Source organism: Melospiza melodia, chromosome 12, assembly GCF_035770615.1.
Source record: "Melospiza melodia melodia isolate bMelMel2 chromosome 12, bMelMel2.pri, whole genome shotgun sequence".
Classification (NCBI taxonomy): domain Eukaryota; kingdom Metazoa; phylum Chordata; class Aves; order Passeriformes; family Passerellidae; genus Melospiza; species Melospiza melodia.
The window spans coordinates 20,706,566-20,733,386 of NC_086205.1; the positions used below are offsets into that span (position 1 = coordinate 20,706,566).

Below are 26,821 nucleotides of genomic sequence, written 5' to 3' on the forward strand. Positions count from 1 at the left end.
ATCTGCTGTAGTATTTAGTGTTCATATAGAAATTTAGAACAATTCAGGATTTAAGATGGATGATCTAATGTCTGAGCAATGAAATCTTGTGGTGGTTTAAGCATCTGCATTTAATTAGAAAAATAACGTTTAAACAGCAGGGAATAAAACTATTTTTATCAGGCACTTAGGAAAGCTCATGTTAGCAAAACTTGGTATTAAATGCTAGGCATTATTTCAAAACATTTAAATACATCAAAGCAGAGTTTCAAACAGCTTGCACTACCCTATTCATCTAATGAGAAGTCGAAAATAACAGAGTGATTTCATAGCTGTGGCACGTTGCCTGGAGAGTGGCCTTAAGCCAGAAGCTGAACTGATACACTCAATATTTGTGCTCCTCTTTTATCATCAGATGTAGAACAGGGTCCTGACCACTACACACTAAAGTTCATATGCCATTGCTCTGAAGTGCAAGAATATTTGTCAGTCTCTCTCTGCCAAATTCCAGTATGAGTTGCACTTTCTGCAAGCCTCTGTTTCCGTGGCTTGCAGTTGTGTTACATAAAGCTGCTTGGCGCTGTCTGTTCCACATTTGCTGTAATGATACTGTTTCACCAGACAAAACTTGGAAGCAATTTGCAAGTGATTTGAGCCCTGCAGTTTGTATTTTTCACTCTAAGATGTTTGTATTTTAGTGGATGAAACTATATTGATAGGATGGAATTTTTTTGCTCTGTGCAGCAAAGGCACCTTTTCAAATATACAGAAAAATTTCACTAAAAAAACATCCTTTCCTAGCATCCTGCCTAGTAAAACTTTGCACCTTTTAAATTGCTCAAAAGCCCACACCAGACACTTATGAAGTTTCATCTCACCCTTGAGAGATAAATAGTTTTCAGAAGAGAAAATTGAAGCAGAGCAGCCAAGCCAGATATTGATTAGCCAGTAACACTCCAGCACTTCTCAAACCAGAGGTCAACTGTATTAAGAATAAGATTCCCACATCAGAGACCCTACTTTAAAATAGTGCCATGGAGTCATCTGAATTCACACAGCAGGTTTATACAGAAAAAAAAGCAGCTGCTGAAGAAAAAAGTCACCTTCTGAAGAACAGGTCTAACCCATTGCCCAGGCTCTCTTGATTAGACTCCAAGCTTTCCACTTACGGTTCTATGGGAGAAATGATTTCAAATGTTTGTTTAACAAGATCAGGATGCAAATGCTGTCTGATAAAGAAATATTTATATAAACATAAAAATACCTACTTGAATGTTAGGTCCAGCAAGCTTTTATTTATGCATGCATGAGTAATTCTTATATAATCAATGGTGCTACTTTTAGGTTTATAAAATTAAACATTGGTAACTACAGAATCATTGCCTGAACATGCAACCATCAAATTGTCATTGGGGCTGCTGATGCTTCTCTCTGAATTTGTTCCTGTGGGAGACACTCACGTATTGCCATTAGTTTTGAATGGTGTTTTGGGACCAGCAAATGGTGCTTTTTCCAGCAGGAACTGGTGAGATGCTGCCAGGCTGTATGGCCACAACCAGTGCATGATGAGAGGAGATGGAAGTGCAGCACTGATGCCAGAGGGTGAGCTGCCTGCAGCATTCCTGCCTTGGAAAACTCTGACAGCTGAGCCCTGTCACCTGCCCATGCCTGGATGCACCAGCCCCATCCCAGGCTCCCGGGGTGCTGCAAAGGGGGTGAGCTCATCTGCTGCACTGACTTTGGGGCAGCCCAGCTGTTGTGTTGCATCTAGAAAACACCTCTGTCCTTTGAGACAAAAAAACAGAAAAGACAAAGAGGTGCAGAGTAGAGATGGAAGTTCAGAGTAGGGATGTAGGTTTCTGTAGCAAAAACCAGTAATACTCCTTACAGTATCATTTTCCTGGTGGAAAAATCCTTTGGTTTTATTGAAATATTTTGTAATTTCTCTAAATTTACAGTGCTAATTAAAAATGCACACTATAAAAATATCTGTTTTGTTTCTAATCCATTGAGGTTAAGGGCTGCCTGAGAGACACAGGGCTTCTTCAAGGCATCCTTATTCCTCAAGCATTCACTTACTGACTGAAGCATCAATTATATAGAGATAATCAGTGGCTGATTTTCAGTCACAAGGCTTTTCATCTAAAGACACATGTGTATTCTTACCTAGAGCAACCAGTCTTCAGGGAAAAAGTAAGAGTTAAAAAACAAACTGAACTTTTTAAAGGGAAACCTTGCGAGCAGTTTGTCACTCCCTTTTTGTGCCCTGAAAGAAATAAAATCAGATTAAATGACAGGATGCACAAGGTGACATTTCCAAGACACTTACTGGATCTCCACAATAATGCAGTATTTTTTTATTTCTTCTTATCCTTTCTCTCAGTTGTTAAAACCTGGATCTTGATGTCACACCTCACCTTTCCACTGCTGTTTCTTCTTTTCACTTGAGAGCTTTGTTGAGTGTAGAACTTCAACTTCTACTGAACACATGAAGCTCAAGAGATCTGGATCTCAAATGTCAGGTGAGGGGCTCCATGTGACACACAGAAGGTCAAACCTGTCAGTGCCCTGCAGGCACAGAGAACTTTGCACTGCACCACACTTCACCAGAAGATGCTCTGCACTTACCTCATCCCTGGCTCTGTGGAATGGCCTGGCCTGCTAAATACAAGTCAAGAGAGTTTACAATCAGTGCTACTCAGTTTGCAAGGCCCCAGGATAACAGGAAGCTGTGGAAAACATTAAAATTCATCTTCCCTTTTAGCCTCACTGTTAACTTTTTAATTACATGTTGCCTGTAGGCTGCAAGGTTCATCTCATGCTTTCTCTAAAGTTGTTTTGTTTTCTTTTTCCCCAGGGAAGCAATCCAAGATGAGAAGAAATAGGAAATCCTGGAAAGCCATCCCTTATCTTCATGAAGCTGACCATGACCAGGATGAAGTATAAAATGCAAATTGTTCATGCTTTTTTATTTTTTTTAGGGAAGAAATACAATTTTTCAACCCATGGCTCATAAGTTTGGAACATCTCCAATGGCCCTGTCTTGATGGAAAGTGGAGGACTCATAATCTTGCAAAACAATGGTTTTGTTAGAAAATGTGTTCAGGAAAGTTAGTTGATTTCTAATATATCCTTGGAGTGACATAATTTTGCAATTCTATATTATAAACAAGGATAACCTTATAAAATATGAATTTTTCTCCAGACTCTTTATTTAATGATTTATAAATATACACTTTTCCAACTTATTCATTCTTATCCTCATCTTTTAATAACAATTTCCTTTTCTAATTTATAAGCCCTAATGATTGTTGGCATTCATACATCACCTCTTGGTTAACCTTTGTAAAAAATTGCCAGGCAGAAAATGATGCATCTCAATAAAGAACTCATGATATTCTACAGGGAATTTTTTTTTCTTCTACTTTGCAGTGCTTCAGTTAAGATCATTGAGTGGATAAAGAAAGATTGAACTCTGGAGAATAAACACAGGGCCTGGTTTCCAGCTCCCTTGACACCAGTCCCCTGGGACATTACCGTGACAACTGTGATACAAACAGTTCCACACCTAGGGATGCTACCTTGAAGAGGAGTTTGAGATCTTTGTGGGAAAGGAACATGGGGATTCTGGACATGGTTGTACACTCTCTCTTAGTTCAATAGCTTGCTTCAAAATAGTGTAACATCTAATATATGAAATGCTCTCCAGGTAGTGGGAAGTAGGATTTCAAGCACCCTCATGTAGAACTTCAGCTTCCCATGCCTTGGAGGGCAAACTGCTGAATTGGATAGAGGTTTTCTGAGAGCACCTTCTGGTTCAGACTTTACAAGTTGCATAAATCTCTGTGGGATTTAGATATGCAGTAAGTTGTCATAACTAACATATTTTTTGTCTTCAGGATTCAGTTTTTTAGTATTTGAGTTAGCTCATATAATGCCAGCTAACATGTTCCTATAGTGCACTCAAATGATGAAATAGATATTTCTGAAGGTGTTCCTCCAGCTGTGCTCTTGGCTGGATTGTGGCCAGCTTGAATGCTGAAAACCCAGCTTGAATGCCTGTGGATCTTACCTGTCCCAGCAGCAACAAGCTGTGATTATACAAGTTCCTTTTCCAGAGTCTTCCTTTCTCTCAACTCACCTAAGGGAAAAGGGAAAACAATTTACCAGAGCCTTTTAATTCAGTGCTCTCCACCAATTCCCGTTTATTTAAGCCTGTGCCTCAATGGTAAGTGGCAGGATATTAGCCAATATTTGTGATATTGGTGACTATTCCTCCCTTTCTCAAGGGTGAGAGATTAAATTCATGCCCCCATCCCTGCTTTGTTCAGGTACCTTAAAGAGTAGTGGTCACTCCCTTGCACAGGCATGTCCATGACAAAGCCCGGGGCTCCAGCCTGGCTGGGTTACACAAATGCCTCAGGGAACAAGGCAAGGAGGCTTGGAGAGGCAAGACAGACACCTTGGGAGATGAAGAAAATTTCAGTGCCTCATCTGAAACTGATACAGACACCTTGGGTGGCAAAGGACAGAACAGAAGAGATCTGCCAAGGTTGGTCATGAACACAGGTTTCAGATATATCAGTGGGTAGGAGAGGGTCTCACAGATGAAGCTAAAATCTTGTACTTGCTCAGCACTGGAGAGGCTGTTCATTAGTGCAACTGTGAAAGCAATTTTTGCTAACAGAGATGCATGTCATATAGCAAAAGGGTTTTACAAAAGCATCTACCAAACAGAATAAGCTGGCAAAAACAACTCTTCCTTCCAACACAATGTTTACAATAAAGTTTTTGGCTCTTCAGAAATTGTAAATTAATCACATCTCCAGCTGGTATTTATGATTGGACCTGTCTTTCCACCAGCTTTCCTTTCACCACCATCCTTCCCACCCGAACCAAGTGTGTTCACGTTGTGCTAATAACACCCTGCATGCCTCTGGGCAGATCTCCACATCAGGAATGCCAGGCTGGCTCCCAACTGCTGCTGACCTCCCTTCCCACCACAGCCCTGTCCCGGGCCAGGCTTCCCTCACACAGACACAGCACATTGTTGTTTGGTTCACAGCAATCACAAAAAAGGCTTTTGGTTGGTTTTTTCCCCTCCCCTCCTTTATTTTGGCAGAAATATAGTAAAATGGGTTAATTAATGCTGCTCTTGGGGAATGAGACTTTTCTGGCCTTTAGGTTGGATATCACTTTCAAGTCAAGTTTTGTATCATACAGGAAAAGCGTATGTAAAGTCTGAGGAGAGGTCATGGCATCACTGATTCCACAACACCTTCACATCTCATTTCCAGCTAAGCTTTAAGAAAAGTCATATAGGCTCAGAGTTCAAAAACCTGTCTACCATTTCAGTCAAGTTTCTGAAACAGCTGCAGAATAAATAAACACATAGGAAGTGTTTAGCACTTAAGCTTTATAAAGCTGAAGCTGGATACTCAAAACTGGAGAGGGTGTGTGCATATATTTATTATTTTTTAAAAATCCCCTCATGGCCTAGTATTCTAGAAGTATGGTGCAATAATCTACCGTGCAGGGATAACTGGGGACTCTGCAGACAAAAAAAAAAAAAAGCTATGAACATGACAGATGATGTTCCTACAGCCATATGAGGCAAACAAACATATGGTTGCTCTGTCTGAAGTTCCTACAATCCTTTATGTCTTCAAAGTGTAGCAAAACATTGGCTGATTAACATAATTAAAGCATTTTACAAATGATTCCTAATTATTTTTGCAAATGTAAATGAAGATGCTGACATCAAGTTTTTTTGCTGTGCATGATGAATACTGAGTTCTCATTTTACTGAGTACTGTAATCAAATTTAGAACAAATGTTATATAAGTGCATAAGTAATCCTAATCCTAATCCCTTTTCTGCTGTCTCACTTTCTCCATCTAGGCCTGCTGCAGCTGTAAATCTATAAATCTCCCATATTTTGTAATTTCCTCACATATTTTTATTTTTGTTTCCCAATTTCCTGCCTTTCTGAAAGGAGACAATTTTAGTTGCTAATGGTTCTGATGGAATGAAAAGTTTGGTTTTTAGCCTTCTGCCAGTTTTCTTTCGGTACTGTAGGTTTGATCACAGCAAATGTACAGTATTGATGTTATTGCTATAAGATGTTAAGCCTCACCCTGTTGAAACAAATCTAGAGGTCTTCAAACATTTTTTACTCTGTCCTTAGTTGAATATCTGTTGTTTTCAATGTTTTATTAATATCAGTAGAGGTTGGCTGAGGTTATGTCAACAATGCATAATTCAAAGTAGCCAGAAGATATCAAAGATAGCTATAAACAAACTAGTTGATAATAAATCAGTTCTAGCATTGGAACACTGAATTCCCTGTGAGCAACCTGACCCTGTTTCTGATTTTACCCTAGGATTTGTGCCACTGCTATAATCTGAAATTATTTCACTGGCTCAATGAAAAACAGCCAGGAGGGACAGGCTCCAGTGCAGCTTTAAATGCTGGACTCAGAAAAACAAGAGAGAATGTACTAGTGATTGTGTTTTGTGATATATTTCCACAAGATATTTTGGAATTTATTTAATAATTTCACAAAAAATTATTAAATAATCCACATATCAATTAAACAATCTTGTAAAAATTATATGCTTTAAATCACTTTTATTAGACTGTATTTCTTATTTGGAATATTTCTAAGGGTACAAAATAGCAAATGATAAGTACTACAGATGAGTGGTTCACAGCATATAATTTATCCAGTTAATTTAATTTCTTTGTATTTGTCTACAAATTGCTTATAATTTTATGTAATTAATTCATTATGTGAACCTAATTGCTAAAATAACTCTGAGATTGTCCAGCTGAAAAAAATAGCAGCCTTTTCATTGCCTTGAGTGGGAACAATGCAGGGCCACAGGAGGTTTATCCTGTGTAGACCTAACTGATGTTATTCTTTGCAAGTACACATCTGACATACTATTCCTTCTACTTCTTGCTTCCTAGAATAAAAATTATTCTTAAGCAGAGAAAATTCACATTTATAAATTGGCAAATGAGACACAAATATTCTTTGATTTTATTTTCTTAATATCATACTACCTATGAATCTATTTGTTAAAATAGATCTGTAAGAAACATTAGCTGATGAGCCATAGCAAACAAAATAGTCTTCCATGTTTTTAAAGTTACTGTATTTCCTTCTCTTCTGCTTATCTCAGTTTTGCTTGTTCCACAAAAAATATATTCATATATTTCAGGACTTAAGCAATTGTTTTCTAGAAAATAAAATGGACAGCAGTTTTCCAGTCCCACACTCCTGCCCAAGGCCTGCTGCACCAGCCAAATTTGGTCACCCAGCTGCTCCTAAAAATCAATCATAAAAGCTCAATATCCCCCAAAATGTTAAATTTTTTTGAACCTCTAACCTAGATATTCTTCACCAATAGGTACAGTTTTTGCTTCTTCTCCTGGCCCAAATATAAAGTCTAATACTGAGAAATGCCTGTGTACTATATGAAAATAATCCTACTTCTTTAACCTGAAGATCACCCAGTTTCTTTAAGTTTTCTGATAAAATCTGTTGGTGGTTATTTTTTTTTTTTTTCTGTCATCTGGACATTATCCTGGCCACTTCTTTTCCAAATCTACAAGTACCAAATGGAGCTGGTATTTTATACTGAGGGCTTATCTGTGCTGCACGCAATGGAAAAATAATTTCACTTATCTCACATGTATTTGTATAACCCATAACAAGATATGCTTGTTTTTTCCCTTACAGCTATTATGCTTTTGACTACTTGCAAATGTATGCTCTTTAATATTTGAAACTTTTTTCCTGGCAGGCCAAATTGGTCACTTTATATCTAGTGCTTGTGCAATTCATTATTCTTAAATAATTCCTAATTTTTTTAAATTACCATTTTTATTTTAGCACCATCCAGACTATTTATCTACTTTACCAAAATTTATTTGAATTTACCTTTTCTCCTGCAAAGTGCCTCCCATCTTGGTATCATCTGCAAATATAATAACACAGTATGCCCAAATCCCAATTCTTAATGAAAATACTGATTAGTATTGGACCAAGAACAGACTCTCATAAGAACAACTCTTTGATTTACACAATGAGAATGGATTTGACCACCACAAGCTCTTATTATTAACATGGAATTGAGTTATCCTTAGACAATAGATAGACTCCAGTGCACCCAACTTGCCTGGCTGCTATGGAGCCTTTCTTGAGCCAAACAGGATTCTGGGTTAGTCAAAGAATTCATTAGGGAGCCCACAGATGGCTAAACCCACTGTTATTGAACTGCATCAGCCCTTTGGAGGAATGCCACCTGAAAGTACCTGAAAGTGATACGGACAAAGTGCATTGTCCAACTTGTACATTTTTAATGCAACTCTGCAAGGTAAATGTGTGTGGTGCCAGCTGAGCTTGCCCTTGTGCATTTTGCCAAAAAGATACTGCAGGTGACCCAGAAAGTACCGCAGTGAAGAGCTGAGGTTGGATCATCTACACCACTGCTACACATCCTTGTGCTCCTTTCTCACTTCTCACTTTCTGCAGCTCCAGCTCTGGGGCTGGGCTGATGACATCCTCAGGAGAGCAGATCTTGGCTGTGAGAACACCATGAAAGCCACCCCAAAGAGCCGTGTTCCTGTCTATCTGTCATACATGGTTGGAACAAGGAGTATTTCTCATTGTGTTGTGGGAGAAAGAACAGAGAAATTGAGAGACTCGTGGATATATTCAAAATTTATCAATACCAATTCAGATGGGATTCACTTATTTTTAATATATTTCTCTTTTGTGAACTTACTCATCTTCTTATTTGAATGTGTGTGTCTTTGAGCTGAATAAGGAACTGGGGATTTGCCTGTGTAAGGGCACACACAAATTAAAGAAACAAGTACCTTCTTTTGATAGAAAAGGCTGTTGCTCAAAGAACTGTCTGTAAGGGAAGATTATTAACTTTTTTATTTCAGATTTGAGGATCTGATTTCCATTCTGAGATTGAAGCACACTAGTAACAGTATAATTTAGATATCAGATTTACCTGTTCCTTACTGCTGCCAGCCTGTATTTGGTTTCAGGGTTCTGATGTTGACTATTAACCTATTTAAATATTCATCAACAGCCTTCTGCCAAGGTGGATTAATTCACCATCTCGGGTCGCTGTCAAGTTGTCAATTTGTCAGATATTTTTCATTTGCCAGTGCCCTTTAGAGTGACAATGATGGCACACTTACAGCTGAGCAACAATTTTACTGTTGGTATCTCCTGCTATAGAAAAGCTCTCCCATAGTTGAGTGGGTAAAGCTTGCTGTGGTGGCAGGTCTGAAAAATAGTCTATTAACCAAAAAGAGAAGTGAATATGGAAAGGAGCTGATGAACAATCTTGTTTGATTTATGACAGTGAGGGCCTGTAACACCAATATGAAACTTGCCTCTGAAGCTAAAGAAACACTGTCAGTTTTTATACCCACCTAATTCTTCATCTAGGACCATGAATAAAAGACATTAACATTATTCATGGAAGGATTCTGGCTCTCCTTCCAGTGATGACCAGAATTAACCCCATAACTTTGATAGAATATGGAATAATTACCTTATTTACTGAACTAATAATTAAACATTAACTAGTTATCATTAATGCAACATTTATTTAATATTCACATTATCATTAATACCAGTGCCTTAAAAAACCCACATACAAACTAACTAGATTTCTTTTGTTTGCCTCAACGTTTAGACCATCTTTCTGGGGAACACTTTCAGAAACATTCAGGACATACTCCTGCAGCTGATGATTCATGTATTTTTCATTATGGAAATCAAGTCAGCTGCATCCAGTGCACAAAACTCCTTTTATAGCTCAAGTACTTCCAGCTTCCAAGTGAGTATGAAAAACACAAATTAAATAAAACCGTTTCCCAAAGCATTGAAACTCTGTTGAAATGTAAAGAGACAAATGTTTATTTTTGTATTTTGGGGGCATTTAGGAGTGCTAGTCCTCCAGGAAGGAGTCTAGATAAGCCAGTGGAATTACAATGGGGATGTAAATGGGATGGGAATGAGACCCTTTGGCTCTCGTTCCTTTTTCTCTCCCCAGAGGCTCTTTTAGGTCAGCATACCGCAGTGGAAAGGGATTTTCCCTCTCTCAGGCATATCTGATGTGGAGGGTGAGCAGAATAGACCCACTGTGAAGCAGGTCAGAGCCCAAGAGGACTTCACTGCAGCCACAAAAAAGATGCATCCCAGAGAAGCATCTCCAAAAAGTGGTAACCCAAATATGGCCTTTTCAGGCTCAAACATCTCTAAATGCATCTCCCAGGACATGCACACAAAGAAGAAACTCAAGCTTTAGAGAGAGCTCTAGACTGGAAACTGAATTTTCTCCCTAATTACACAGAGGCCCTGACTCCTGACACCCACTGACTTCCAGCAGTTTGGTTCCAAGTCTAAAGAGGGCACCAGTTTTCATTTAGTTAAACACAATAGTAACAGAAAACCATCTAATATATGTCTGAAAAGTCTGACACTCCAGATTAATAGCTGTGTTTAAAAAGATGAGCAACCACACAGAGATCTGCACAGTTCAGTTCTAGCCCCATTTGCTAGAAGCAGTTTGCATACAGTGATTGATTTCAATGTAGTCTGCAATTCTGTTGAGCAGGTGCTGTATTAGCAAATCTATCATTAAATAAATATGACACATGTAATTCTACTCATGGGGATGCTTTCACAAGGCTTTGGACGTGTTACAAATTGGTACACGGGTAGACTGTGCTATAGAAGATCAGATAGCTGAGGCTGCAGCCTGTGCCGTATACATTTCCACTCTGATAGCAATGCAGTGATGCTCCTAGGGGTTAGGAGTTAAAAAGAAAAAAAAATCTCCCTCAGGAGATCCCTATTTCCTGCAGAAAATTTTCTCTTTTTTTTTTTTTTTTTTTTTTTTTTTTCTGTTTTGACAAAAGCTGAACAACGGTGAATTGGAGCAAAGAAAGACAGGAAATGATGTGTGGATAGGGAGAGTCAATCACCTGGGAGATCAGTTCCAACAGATCCATGGGAATGAACCTCTTTCATCATCATCAGGTTCCAGTAATGCTTCTGCAGGCACTCAGCTACACAAACAAGGTTTGGGCAAACCAGGAACATTCAGGACTGAAGCTAATGGGGTGCACATTATTTTAGCACCTAAACTGAGTTCCAGAAGAAAGCTAGTATGGTCAAATAATGATTTGTGTTTGTTTGCAGATTCTGTTCCTAATTAGTCCATAGGGCTGTGAGCTGGCTGTGCCAACAGTGCATTTCCTGAGGGACAATTATTCCCCATCCTTCCAACGCTGCCTTACGGGAAAGGTCTGAAAAATGTTAACAACACTTGACATAGACAATGCAGAATATATTTTTAAGTCACTGGTGTTCTATGTGCTCCAGCGAGCACATCTGCTACACAGAAATGCCCGTCTGAGGTACTTCTCACAGACCAAGAGGTGATTCTGGTTTCTCTCCAGGGTCCTCAATGGCCTGGTGTGTTGGGAGATTAAGACTCTGAGTCTTGTTATGGTGTTGCTTTCATTACATTTCCAAAATTCACTTTGTAGTGCTCTCTTCAAGAGCTGCTGGTGAACTGCCAAGTTAATTTTAAAACATTGATTCTAGTGGTTAATGGTAGTGTAGTTTCACAGGCTATTAGTCTAAACTTTCTCCTGCTACAGGCCAGGGAGTTTTACTTGGTATGTCCCATATGCAGACTTTACTTTTTAGTGAAACCAGGTATTTTTAGTCCTTAATTTAAAAAAAAACCAAACTAACAATTATTTACATAATGATTTCAAATGCAAAGCAGCCTAGCCCTCCCTTATTAAGCTGTTACAGTGTTCAATCCCAAATGGAGGCAAGCCTTTATCCCTAATCTAAGGTGTCCACTGGATTTCAGAGTCCAATACTCTCAGATATCTTAGTTATGTAAATATTTACAAACCACTGTCTAGTCACCACTTCACTTTTCTGTTAATCCACTAAACAGGGTAAGCTTTCTACAATTGTGACTGGGAGCTGGTTCATTTCCCAGTTTACTCCTCCCGCTGATTTGCAGACAAGCAGTGCTTTGTGGGGAATCAGATGGCCAAAAGTGGAATGAATGAAGTATTACAGATCAAAACCAGAAAGAAAGCAGCACCAGTAAAGGCCAAACTCTCAAATGCTTGGTGTGGGAAAACAGCATTACCTGTCCTGGCAAGACTGGGGTTGGAAGACGACTCACTCATCAGGCTCACACCTAACTAATTAATCTGGTTTTTACTGCCCAGACCAGCTTCCCCATTGAGTTTGCTGTTAGCTGAGCCATGGAGAGCACAGAGCAGGCCCAGGGCTCCACCTATTTCACATCCTGCTCTCAGCCAGCTGGGGAGCCCTCCCCCTGCTGCTTCCTCACACCTTTGCACAGGCACCACAAAAAAGATGTCACACCCTAAAACCAGCCCTGTCCCGCAGTCTCCTGACACTGACAGAGGTGCAGCCTTCTCCAGGGCAGGGCAAGAGGCTGCTCCCACATCTCGGCTGCCCTGGATGCTCCTGGGTGAATGCAGCTCCTCCTCCCACTCCCTGTGAGCTCATTGGAAACATCTTGCTGCTGGGCAGGAGCAATTCCCAGGGAGGAGTTCTGCAGGCAGGACTGTGAGCCTGGACCTGCCTTGTCATGTCCAGGAGCAGGGCTCACCATCCCAGTCTTGCTCCACTGCAATCTTGAGTTTCAAAAAGGAATAGAGAAACCATTTTAAGGGGCAGAGAAGTAATTGGGTAATTGCCTTCAGTTACATGCTCAGCTCTCTAGTGTTTGCACAAATGAATCACAAACAGGAAGATTGATACCACTGGAAACCTTGGGCTGCCTCTCCAGGCAGAGATAATCGTTCATCTCATGCTTAGGCAGTCAGTAAACAAACAATAGCACCTTACACTTCATTTGTCAGCCTACAAGGCACAGGTTGTATTCATGTTTTATCTCTACACTCATCTTACACAATGCTGCCATGCAATTCAAAGTGATTTTTTTTGAATTAGCAATAATTATAAGGAGAAACACACCACTGAGTAAATTATAGAGTCACTTGCCATTTCCCCAAGCAGCACACTGCTGCTCTCTGCTTCAGTTTTCATGCTCATCTGCACCTGCTACAGGGAAAAACTCAACATGACACAAATTCAAAATATAATCAAAAACAAGCTGAACCAGTCCAGAGAAGAGTGGTCAGTATTTGTAAAGCACAAATATTTCTGTATTTTAAACTGGTCTAATCAGCTTTGTCAGCATTTCTCAAGCTACAGTTTCAGATCCGTGCTACAAATATCTGAAGGATATTACAAGACCTTTTCTTCAGTTTAAAGCACAGTGCCAGTCATATGTATTTTTGTAAAAGCACTGATGTCTGTCTGCTTGGCCCAACGAGGTTCCCAGAGCTCTCTGGGAATTTCTGAGAACTCAGAAATGCTGTGGAAGGACAAACCACTCCCTGCACGCTGCAGAGACCATTGCTTAGTGCCATTTGGCATCTAAATAGAAGAGGATGACACAACATTCAGGTCTGGGGGAATGAAAAACCCAGAGACACTGGCTGTGAGTTTGCCATGCAGTGGTCCTTCTCTGAGGACCATTCTCACTAGCACTGAATGATTCCTGGCATGAATTGAATCTTACTGGCATCAACCAGTACCATGGAACTGAGGTGATGAATCTCTGTTCTTATCACCATAGACTGTACAAATGGGGCTGAACATTTACTCTGCAGGGCCTGAAATAACTCAAGAGTCTCTTCCAGCCACTTCTGAATGGCTTTAAACTTCCACCCATTATACTCATAAGAAATTACATTTGCTCAGGCTGTTCTTTTTCTCTGTTCCCTAAACACTATTTTCTCTCAAATATGATCTCAGTTTCAAAGCCTGAGGAGAACACAGTTCCTCAAAAATCTCCATAGAGCATTTGTAAGCTGCACAATATCTATAAATTCCAGTATGTAGCCTGGAAGCCATACACAGGTGATGGAAACAAGGACATTTTTATAGGCATGAGCTTATAATCATTTTGAAACCTCAATACTGAACAGAAGGATGGAATAGCTAAAACTCTCAGATTTATACCATCTTCTTTCAACATAGCCATAAGTAAGCAGAGTCAAAATTTATAGGAAACCGAGACAGAAATGTAGTTACAGTATCCTGTGCCACTTGCTGGCAGCCAATACACTGGGAAAATGTTTAATATTGGCTAAGGAAGATCTCACATGGGGATAGCAAGGATTTCTCTTTACCAATACATCTTCAGCTCACCCTATAAAAATAAATGTTCTGGATATATCCACACCTTGGCAGGATTTGTGCAAGGAAGAAACTCTCTTAAAGATATCCATAAACCAGTTCTGAAAGCTGAGGCAATAGAAACACTTCTCTGTCCAGCAATATGTCTGTAAAGGACTTGGCACTGTGGAATGAGATCCACTCATTTTCTTGAAATAATTGGTGATAATCTCTAAAGTCTCCTGCTCATCTGTTATTGCACCTTAGTGTTATTTCCAGGGCCTATGCCTGTATATTTCCTATACTGTGATGCTTCAAAATCTGTTGTATGTACACATATCAAATGCATCATATTGGATCATCAATTCAGATTCCCCTCCAGTTCTACTGGAACTCAAGAGAACCAGATCCTGCTAACACTGTTACCCTGTTATCAGCAATACAGAGCAGGCTCCAGCCCAGGACCTTTGCTTATAAGGCTCTTTATTAAATAATCACTCTGCTGAAAGGCTTTAGTAAATCCAGTCTCCTCTTACAATGGACTCTCTTACAGCCTCCCTCGCTCCTGGCCATTCCTTATTTATACCACTCAAATTACTTGGCTCATTAGTCTGCCATTACAATAGAAGTCCAGGTTAGTTTATTTACTGTTTGTTAACAGCCTTTGCTTTATAGAATGACATACATACTTCTGCATTTGCAGAAATCTGGAATGTAACAGGACCAAGAGAGTAAAAAATCAATCAGAGCTTTTAAAGACTTTCATCATTCACGTAAACAGCCGGATGACTGCAGTCATTCAGAATAAAAATAAAATCAAAACATACAGACTTCCCTAAGCAAGTAGATAGCTCTTAAAATGACTAACCAGATAAAGGAACAAGCTAGTTAAAACAGTATTGACTGAACCATACTGCTTTTGGAAACTCTGATAATGAGAGAGAGAACAGAATAAAATAAAAAAGATCTTCCGAGTATTCTGGCTACACTGAAACACAACAAAGCAGATTGCTTCCACTTAAGGAAGCTTCTGCTCTTACTGTTCTTCTTAAATGGGTTGTGTCACCAGGATTTATAATTAATGTGGACTTAAGCTTGCCAAGACACTCAGCTTTATGTTAAGAGGCCTGAGTGCAGATTTAAGATGCCAGTTTGGCATTACACACAAATTCAAGTAGATGCTTAACTTCAAGCTCTGTTGTTCCCACTGCTGATCCTAAAGAAATCATCAATTTAGATTACCTATGTTGGTATGACAGGAAGAACTGGAGTGTCTGAACTGGGGGCTCATTCCCTCCTTGGCATGTGGTGAATGCTGTCAGAAAGGCCACATCAACACATAGGCAATTGCTTCTTAAATCCTTGCTGGTGGCTTCAAAGGACACATGTTAGAGAGCTGTGTCTAGAAGTCAGATTTGAAAATTGTGGCTTAACAAATTGTTTGAAGAAGTGAGGCCAAATTTTCCACTCTGAAATTTTTGCTGTGACTTTTTGGACTGGGATCAGCAACAGGCCAAGTTCTGTGAGGAGGGGGGAAAAAGAGCTATCTCTAAAAAACAGCAGCCAATTACAAGAATGGAGTTGGGAAAAAGAGAAGGCTGTTTGCCTCATGGTAAGAAGTTCAGGCAGCCACTGCTTTGCAAATCTCCTGGTGCAGAGGCTTGGAAAATGGAACAGTGTTCACCTAGACAGAGATGTACTCTTATACCAGAGATAGCTAAAAGCAAGAGTTAAGGTTTACCATCATTGGTGTTTAGTTTCACATTGATGGACTGTTTCAACTTGTAAACCATGATTGTTTAATGTTGCACAGAATCTCCTACCATGAGCTGATGGAAATGTTAACTCCTACCTGATAACTCCTGTTACATCTCTCTTGTTACACAAGATGTTGCTTTATGGATTCTCTTGTGTAGTAGTACATCCGATTGAATTACATTACCAACGTGCTCTTAACAAATGACAATGCAGCTAGGTCAGGATAAACTAAAAATAACTTCTAGAAAAAGCCATTGGAAAATTAATTAGTTTTGGGTCTAACCCAGTATTCACTGCACTCCATGGAAAATCATCCTCCGGTAAGCACAAAGAATGGCAAACCAAGCCTTCACAAGATTCTTTATCCCTGGGCAAGTTACTTCATAAATGCAAGTCCAGAATAGCACCACTAAGTGAAGAACTTAGTGAAGTGAAGAAGGATAGAAGCTGGCTGTATCCCTAGCAGCCCATTTCAGGCATTCTGTTTGTCAACTGAAACCAAGTTATTTAAGTTATTTTACACTTGTACTGTACACTGCCAGAGGCAAAACATGAGTTCAGTTTGCTGCTGTGTCCTTAGAGTCCTCTGCTGTATCATAAAGGCTCCTTTCCTGTTCTGGTTGAGTTAAGGACAACTGTCACCATGAACTGTGAACTGTTTTGGTTTTACTACTTTGGTTTTTTGACCTCAATGTTACTTAAACTAGAAAGGAGACAATATTAAAATGCATATCCAAGTAATCCAAGGAAAGATTGTGAATTACTTCCTAAGCTTTAATAAACTCTCAACCTTTTAAATTCTTCCTGAATATTCTCCTTCTATACCTGTGCTAAGCAGTCCTAGACCTCACAGCCATGAACTACTTGCCTCCAATTGTAAGCATTTAGATGTCAGCTATGGCATTGAATTCAAGGACTGAGTTGCAGTGCCTTACCTTGGTGTAACTCTGCCGGCCAAGGGCTGCAGTTACCATGAACTATGAACCACAGCTATGAATCAGCAGTGCTGTGCTGATCTCCATCCCCTCTCACCAAACCACTCCTCAGTTACACCAGTGTCAATGAAAGGAAAACCAAGCCATAAGTACCAGCATGACAGCTTAACGTGCACAGAGGTTTCTAAACTTCTAAGGCAAAAGTTCTTATAGTATGATGAGTATGTAAAAATACTGAGGTTATGTTCCCCGGAAATCAGTGGAAGTAGGAATTAGTAGCTCAGTAGTTGACAGGATGCAGAGTTATTCTAGAGTTGCTGACATACACTGATTTCTTTCTTAGTCATTTCCAAGCATCAATACAAGGAGTTTCTTCTAAGCATGTTAAGGCACTTTGCAACCAAGTAAAGAGAGCAACCCAAGCCAGGAGTGAAATGCAGATGCAAATCTGCATCACTTCTCTTCTAGGAGAAAGCTCTGACTATCAACAATGTCCTGTGGGATGCAGCCTGTCAACTGAAACAGTTTTGCAGGGAATGAAGAAAGTAATTATTGGTTTACATCACATTGTGGTCAGGACATGCACTTGAGATGTGTGTTCACATCTGTTTTCAAAAAACATGTTGGGCCATCTCTGCATTACACAAACAAAAGAGAGATTTAGACAGATTCCCTCTCAATAGCCCACAGCCCAATGACCACATGCCTCTCAGTACCTCTGCAATGTTTAACTATAATTGTGGTTAAAATAACAATATTACAGCAATGAAGACTTACATTTTATCCAATGCTTTTTACAGCTGATAAAATTCAGATGTTGTATTACTGAATCCATTTAGTTTTCTGCTCTTTTATCAGCTCGAGTGCTTGTGCAAATGGGACTGGTGACTGACTCCCTAATAATCAAAATGTAATTATTTCCTTACTTAATGTCATGGAACTATAACTTTTTATTTCATCAGTTTAGCAATGACATCAGTGCAGGGCAGCTACATATCAGCTGAGCTGTAAGTGACCTACATCACCAGTTGATCATGCTTCTTGATTAGTGTAAGCTTTAAAGCTCATAAGCTGTATTCTGCACTAAGATAGACATTTAATAACAGTGATAATTAGCCAGTAGCTTGCAGTTTTCCAGTACTAGTCTAGCAATAAACACAAAAAATCCTAACATATCTCTGTATATGGTATTAAGAAGAAAATTTTGAGCTACTCTGAAATTACATGTCTTCATACATGGCTCTTGGGTGCAATTCTCTCCTCATCAATATATACTATTAACAAAATTTATGTAATTTAAACCAGATTGCTAATTTAAAATCTTTAATAAATATTTTCTGAAGTTGATAGCCATAAAGCAGTAACAGATGAAAATATTTCTGTGTATAAATACATACATATGAACAGCTGGCCTGAATCAGTCTTCCAAAACAGTCAGTAGCAGATTAGAGAAAGAGACAAGAATGAGGGACACATTCAGGGAGCCCTCCTTGTACTCTGGTGTTGGTTTCAGGCAGTATATTTGGACATTGTAGTTGTCAGTATTCTGTGGCTCAGTGATTTTGAAAATGATCTTGGCTATGTGGGAGTCAAAGCAACCTCAGGGCTTTCAATTTCCTGAATTTCTGCACCACCACTTGCAGTGCAGCTGGCCTCCCTGTTTCACTGCCAGGTATTTCCTGTGCTCATGGCTAGTGTCACTCTGTCCGCCAGGGGAGGAGTGAGGATGCACATGAAATGGGAGGAGGAAGAAACCCCAAGGCTGCAGGAGAGACTCCTTTCCTTGAAGGCAGATTCCCCTGCACCGTGTCACTCACCTGCCTTTGCAACCAGGGCTGGGTGCCCAAGTAGAAGGAATTTCTCTATGAAAAAGGGGCAAGTACTGAAGGGATAGATTTTTTAAAACTATTTAAATGGCTGATGGTGTAGGCAGGCAATTAGTCTGACTTTGAAATGCATTTCCTAATTGCATCATTAAACACTTGAACACACTTCATAAAATTTAGTCTTTGTTCCTTCTAAGATCAAAATGAAGGGAGAACAGGATAAATTACAACCCAGCATGTAAGCAGCCTGTTTGTGTGCACCTAAGTAAGATGCCCATGTGAGAAGTGCAGTTTCTCATCTCTTCCCTGGTATTATAAGTTCTGCCTGGCTTTGCAGTGCTGAGCTGGAGACTGAAGATGAGCTGGAGCTCAGGCACAATGAGCCCAGCTTCCAGGGAGCATGAGAGGATGGACAGGCACCAGCAGTAACCCCACCAGCCCCACCCCTAAATCAGATCCTTAACTCCATCCCTGAGTGTTAATTGGAGCCACTAAGTTGGGCTGTGGGTAGTGAGCATGGGGAGGCTTGTTTTGAGGCAGCTGTGGTTTTTTTCTCAATCTTTCACAGATCAGTTCATATTCCAGGTTGGACATGATGGCAATGCCTCCAAACTGGGGGTTGGGGCGGGCTAGGAGTGGGACCTTGAGGGTGAGACAAGATGGGCAGTTAACACTCAGACCTACAGCACATTCAGACCAAAGCCTTTCTGTGGTTCAGAGAAGTTTCTCTGGCTAGTTTGAATATCTGTGCCAGACACTGGCAGTTACATGATGTGAACACCCCGTCAGAGGCAATTATTTTGCTGATTTGTTCTTGCGACAGCTCAGTTATACACCAGCACTTACGGAGAGTAACAGAACAAAAAAACAACTTAGAGCATAGCCTGAAGTGCGGTGACAAGAGAGATTAATCTCAGGGGAAAGTAATAAGGAAATACATTTGAGCACAGGAGCATCAGAGGGTTCAGAAAGTCACTGCAGAGTGTGGGAGGGCTGGGTGTGAAGGCAGCTGACAAACGAACGCACGGACTGCGAGATGAAGTGCTCCCTCCGGAGGAGATGCAGCCTTTGAAGGAACACAGCCTGGCACCCAAGAAGCTGCTATGAGGCTTTGGCTACTCTCTCTGACTTCCACATTCATCCCTGGCTCTGCTGTTGCCCTGCAGCTGGATCCTTAATCCCCTCAGGTAAATCACTCCCCTCCTAACTCTTCCAATCTGTGTCCCTGATCTGGGCTGCCCTGAGCCTGGCAGTTTTATTTCTGGTGTTTTCTGACACAGCGAGCCTCCCCCTCTTCCCTGGGCTCTGAGAACTTCTCCTGCTCCAGCTGAAGTGCAAATCCCGTGGGCATTATCATTACTGCAGGCAGGCAGGTGGAAAGATGGCAGATAAAAAGGAGCACTAGGAACACTCTTCTGCTCTAACCTCATTTGGAAGCAGAAGCACCCTTCTCTGTCCCTCTCCATGAATACAAATCAAAAAGCCTGGAGTGTGAGAATGCTGTAAATAGCCAGATGGGAGATGTGTGTCTGACAGCTCCTGCACTCCGTGGGGAGGATGTGTTCTGGGTATGTGACAGACTTCTTACCTCCCTTTGAGCACATCTCTGACTGTTTCTGATTTCAGCCTAAATGTGCTTGTCTCCCCAACTTTCAGACAGGACTTACAGAAGCTTAAATCATTCAGCCAGCCTCGTCTTGACCTGGCACCAACCCACTGAGATGCCTTTGGGAACTCCAAAGTCCAGCAATATCATCCAAGTGCTTTTCCCTTCAGAAATGAGTCTTGGAAATGTGAAACAACATTGCAGGGATGACCCTGAAGTGGTGATATATTCATTTCTGAGAGCTCTCATGGTAACTTTTCCATTGCTTTCCCAGTGCAATAGCTGACTCTTCAGGTGCCCTTGACAAACCAGCTATAACAGCATCATCCACATATCAGCTGGATCATTACATTACCAGCTGCCAGGCAACACCTTCCCCCACTGCAGCCACAGACCATTTTGCAAGCAGCCCTCCTGCAGTAGTGAGTAGCATTGCTCTCTGCCACTGAATCCAGTTGTAAAGTTACATTTTTTCCAGAACAGTTAGAGAGCAGTAGTTTTAATCCCTCTGATTTAAAAGTACAATGGCCAATCAGAGGACTGGCAAGCAAACAATGTCACCATTAGCTCTGGAAACCAAACACACTTTCAAAATAGCCAGAGAACAAGAGGAGAAAAAAAGGCAATGCCTTTTGTTACTGAATCATGCAACAGAGGCAGGCTCCAAAAAGCTCACCCATCACTTTGGGTAGTTCCCAGCATACACTGTTTATCCCTGTAATCAGTATTTTGGGGGAGCTAGTGCAGCAGGAGCCATTCACAGGGACACCCTTTGCTGAGGCAGACAGTGCACAATTGACTGATCACTGGGGGCTGGAGCAGAATAACCACTTTGCAAGGGAAGTCAGAAAACTGACACCCACCCTGAGCTGTCCCAGTGCCTAGGGAAGGCTCAGAGCTGAGCACCTTGTCAGGCCCCAGACCTGCCTGGGCTTTCCAGGATGACTGGTGTAATTTTGGCCAAAATCTTCACTTGTAGCAGAATAACTGCTATGTAAAGAGCAAGTCCAACTTTCCTGTTCAGAAGGGAAAACAGCTCTTCACCAGAGTTTAATGATGATCAGCAAATTTGAGTTTAAAGAACATCTTGATTTTTTCAGTTGATAAATTGTCTGGCAGCTAAAGTCTCAATTTAAACAAAATAGCCTGGAAATAATATTGCTATGTGATGTTTGCCTGAGGAATCCTGCTTGCTCAGTGCACCCCATGTTTGTGCCACTTCCTATTGGTATTGCTGTGATTTCCAAGACATTTCAGTCTATTCATACTGCATTTCTGTACAGCCTCACATGAACCACCAGGGTGATGTCAGTCCAGCTCCAGGGGTTCAGTCAGTATTGTTGAAAATTACAGATGCATCTCTTGCCCTCAGTTTTATGTCACAGATTTAATACAGATACAGATTAATAAGTATTTCCTAACTGTCTGGGGAAGCAATACTTAGGAGAGGACCATTTTTCACCTATGTAAGCTGGTTTAAAAGATTGATTTATATCATCCCCTCAGAGATGTAGAGTCTCAGGTCTGAGACTTCACCTTAAGCTTTACTTTCCTTAGCCCTGAATTCCTTCTGCAGCTGGTAATTTCCTCCTCCCTCAATAACAGAAACTCCTTTCCTATTCAAAGAGCTCAAAGACTTTGCTTGTGGAATACACAGTATAAAAGCAGTGGAAATTAGCATATGCGTGGGTTGACAAGGGCACATACACAGTATTAAAACCTCAGAAAATTACCCAGTAGGCTCACTGCTGATTTTCAGAAGATACAAGGAAAGGAATGGGTTTTTATTTTTCTTTGTAGACCAGGAAATAAGATTTTTTTTCAGGAAACACTATTAAACTTCTCATTCCTATCAGGCTTCAACAAAATACCAATGATTATGTGGTCATCACAGAGCCCCTCACAGAACAGCTTTCATATCTGTCTAGAACCCTTTGCAATAAATTTTAGTAGTGACATGAACCCTAATGTGACTGACCTTCAGAGCCAATGTACAGCACAGCCTGACCAGCCCACACCATCATCACCACAGCTCTGTGGATTCAGACAATTCTGCCATCAAATGGCACTGAACTAGAACAGAGTCCAGCCAGATTTTGGAAGTTACTTTCCCAAACCATAAAACCCAAAGCTTATAATGAAACACAGCTACAATGAAGACTACAAAAAAAAAAAAAAAAAAAAAAAAAAGGCACTCAGATGATCTGTAGGACTTCACTACTCTGCAAACAAGTGTGTGACTTCAGGAATCCTCCCACAAGGAATTTGCTTGTGGGGTATCTGGCTTTCCACTAAGAAATAATTTGTGGTTTTCAGCAGAGGAAAATAAATATATTATTAATGATATGGTCTGGCAAGAATGATACCAATAGAGCAGGCCAAGAGCCATAACTGCACTGCTGGATGCTGCTGCTCCTGAGCAGAGCATGGATGCAGGGAGCTGCAGGGATGTGTGGTGAGGAAATACTCAAGCTCCATCTAGTGGAAAATAAATCTCTGTAAGGTCAGATTTGGACACATGGTTGTTGGCAGTGATATGCACGAAATAAAAAAAAAAAAAAAAAAAAAAATCGAGGTATGGACTCAATTCCCTGGGAGGGAATGGTCTCTTTTCCCTTTCAAAGGAAGTTAGGGTGTAATCATAGTGAGAAAATAAGGCTAGGAAAAAATGAGAAAACCTCTGTCTACCTACTAAGACTTGAGGATTTAGGCATCCTGCACATATATTTTACTCTCCCCTGCTCCTGCTGTATCCACCTTGAGCTCCCTGTCAGAGAGGGATATGGATGTTTAGATCAAGGGGGATGTTTACAGCCATCCCCTGTCAGAGACCCTGTGCTGGCTGGCACAGGCTGACCATGCCAGTGTGAGCAGGGAGAGTTAAGGAAAAGTTTTTATTCATTTGTCTCCATGGCCCTGCAGTAGAAGAGGGCAGAAAAGCCCCCTTCACATGCAGTGACCCAGTGTTACTTCTACGAGTAAGAAGAGTAAACAGCTCCAATGTTCTACTTCTACAAAGGGAGAAATGGTTGTCCTGGACTCACACAGATCCAGCTGACCTTGTCATTTGAAGGAGCCAAAACAGAACAGTGACCCTGTGCCTGCATGCTGGACTCATATGATGGGAAGAACTGCTAAGTTTGAGCCTGGCTTGTCTCAAGATGTCTGCAGTTTTTGCTTGACTTCAGGGTTCCATTAATAGATGATGCATGTGTGTAAATCCTCCCTATGCCTCCAAAAAACCTTGATGCAGAGCTTTAGAAAAATGGAGATAAAAACTTAATACCTTAGGTTATTAAAATTTCAGCACTTCTTTTACTGCAGAAGCTTTTTGCACTATCTACTAATCCTTTTCCTCCATAAAACTCCATATCCTATCTCACAATGTACTTTTCTGTGTTACTGCTAATCTTTTAAATTTGTGCATGTTCTTCAGTAGGTGGACACAAACACAAGCACTGTGGGAGCATTGCACTTGGGGGATGCTGGATATGCTGCCTTCAGCTGCAAAGTCAGGGTAAGAAAAGTCTCCTCCACCCATGCCCACCCCACCAGCACCATCAGCACCTCAGGGCAGGGCAGGAATTGCAGCAGGGGCACAAGGATAATGCAGCAGGGTGCACAGGGGAGGGCTTTCCTACCAAAACCAGGATGATACATATGCAGAAACCAGCATCTCTTAGAAACCACCTCATTCTGCAAATGGTGAATGCTCTCTGCTTGTTGAAACTGCTCCTTCATCTCTGCTCTGTGAAAGTGAAACAAGCAGAGAGAGAACTGTAAAGGCCAGTGCTACAAAGCTACAGGTTGTGTTGACAACACTTACAGGTTCACAGTGTCAGCTTTAGTTTTGCTCAAACATAAAAAAGAGAAACTTGTCATCCCTTTCCTGAGACAAACCCCACCATAGTATTTTTCCATTCAAGGATTTTTTAAAAGAGAGAAAATGGTAATGTTTGAATTAAACTCTATATGCACATGGAAATAATTTTTAGAAGCTTTGTTGGCAGGCCAAGTGCAAAACAGAAATTCACTCTAAGTAAGATCCTTCTCCCTGTAGAAAAGAACATTGTTCTGCTTATTCACATAGAGAACCTCTGATGCCTTTTCCCGTCCTTTTATTTTAAATGAAAGTAAAATGCTTGCAATAGTAAAAATGCAGTGGTTGATCGTGTTCTAAACTCAAAGAACTGTTTCTAGAGATGAGACTTTTCTGCAGAGAAGAAACACCTCAAACTCCAATTTATGTATTAAAAATGCAGTTAACTGTCAAGAATATGGGAGAAAGTAGGAAAAAACCAAAGCCTAGAATTTGTGTGGGATAAGATATGAAACCACAAAAAGTCTTAGAATGCCAGTGCCTGCAAACAGACAGCTGTGGCATGGCCAGACTCATACAGGACAGCTTAGGTCTGGTCTTATCCTTAAATCATTTGCATCTTTCCTCTTCTCTGTCTGTGTCCATTATGTCTCCTACTGAAATAAAAAGCAAAGGAGATACAGGTACAGCCAGGACAGTGTTCTTCAGTGTTTGGGTGCTGCTCTTTTCTGCTTCAAATGCAGCTGCCATCTCCTCTGCATTTGTTTCACTTTATCAGTAGCAGAGGAGCTCCCATCCTCCAACACTTAGTGAGAAGAGAGTTTGTCCCTCTCTTGGGCCCCAACTTTATTATCAGAACTGTGAGAGAAGGGCTTAAAATGCTTGTCCAGCATTTTCATTTGTTGTGCTGTAATGTGGCTGCTGTAGTCACTGAATATGTAGATTTAGAAGTAAGTTTCTAAAGCAGGACTAGGGAGGTATTCATGTTAATCCCATTATCTGATAAACGGATTTTTGAACACACCTCCCTCCATCCTGCATTAATAACGATCCCTCAGTCACACTAGGAAATGAAATTTAAAGGCTTGTGAGAAGTTGAGGGACCATATGTTCAAAATAATGGAATTAAACAAAACAAGTTTACAGAAAGTTGCAATGTTATCAGGATCTTATCCCTCACTCTCTCCTGCCAGCTCCCCATCTTTCAAAGTCACCAATTACACCTGCTGCTGATTTCTGCCCATCTGTTGAATGTGCTCCCCAAGCAACTTGTCTATCATGAAGGGTGCTGGAAGCTGAGCAACACAAGATCTAACTTAGATTCAGATTCTGCTCCAAAGCTGGACACTGCCTCCTGCTCCTGAGGAAGCCATTCATTCTTTATCTTCTTCTGAAACACACCAAATCCTATGAGATAGGGGGTAAAATTTGCATTTTACTCTAATATCTCTGCATGTTATCAGGATTTTTCCATCACATCGCTGTGAAGGATGGCAAAGAAAATCTTTTGCAGCCCAGACAACCAGTTGATACTGAAATCAATCCTTTTACTTCCAGGCCATCAGCAATGCAGAGCTCTGGTTTTCATTTATCTGTACTGAATGGATATAAAGACTGGACTTAGAGTCTCCTTATAAATATGTATTTCCAAGGAAGAAACTTATCAGTGCCCTCTGAATATTTATTATCAGAGCTATAGATTACTTCCTTGAAAATCCATGATGCCATAGATTGTAGCGCTACAACAAAAGGACCTTACATCATCAAGGATGTGAGGACAATGTACACAGGATTTTGGGAACAGGCTGGAGTACAGTGTACAGATACAGTACAGTATCTGCCCTGTCTCACCACACTGACAGGCGTGGGTACAGGAGAGGCTTGCAGCACCCACTGCCAAAGCAGGGGCTCTGGGCAGAGCTCACAGGCCAGGGAGAACCACCATAAGCTGCTTTTCCAGAGAAGCCAGCACAGTCTGCCTGTGGGGTCAAAAGAGGGAAAGAGACCATAGGACACAGTGTTCCATATGGCCAAGGGGCAGCCACCTCAGCCAGGGGGGAGAGGGAAGGTGGAACCAGCAAGTGACACACTGAGCACTTGAGATGTGAGAGTCCCACAGGGCGTCCTTGTAGTGACAGGCCACACTCTGTGGAGAGAGGCGTCTATTCCTTCCCTGTCACCCATCTTTTGCTTTTGATGGGCAAAAGAGGTCATTTGCCCTCTTTTACTCTCCACAGATAAATTCTTGGGTCCTGAGGTTTTCCATTGCCCTTGGCTGGAGCCCACAGTTAACACCAGCACACTTGTTTTTGTAACCCATTTGACCAAAGAAGGAAAAAGTTAACTCAAGTCCCACCAGTCCCAGCTCTAAGAGCGTGGCAATAAAGAGGCACTCACCTTCCAAATCAAGCAGGACCAGCTCAGCTGGGGGGCTCAAGTCCAGACTTGCATCCTCTGAAGGAGTCCGGCCTTGTGCCTCGCCAGAGCATTTTAAATGAAGGACTGGCTGCTCTTTGTTACCAGGTGGGAACTGGGAACGCGGGCAGCTCTCCCCGTCTCCAAGTGAGATCCCTTTGAAGACTGGGGCCAGGGTTTCTGAGGGCAGCTCGGCT

At 41.0% G+C, this 26,821-nt stretch overlaps 1 long non-coding RNA gene across 1 annotated transcript; it reads right to left on the reverse strand.

Annotated features, from left to right (window-relative positions):
• Nucleotides 1-1,967: 1,967 nt before the first annotated feature.
• LOC134423817 (uncharacterized) lies at nt 1,968-26,821 on the reverse strand. The gene is made up of 3 exons (XR_010029199.1): nt 26,607-26,821; nt 4,052-4,120; nt 1,968-2,245 (listed from the first exon to the last, which is right to left on the reverse strand). It is a non-coding gene; the product is annotated as an uncharacterized LOC134423817 (long non-coding RNA).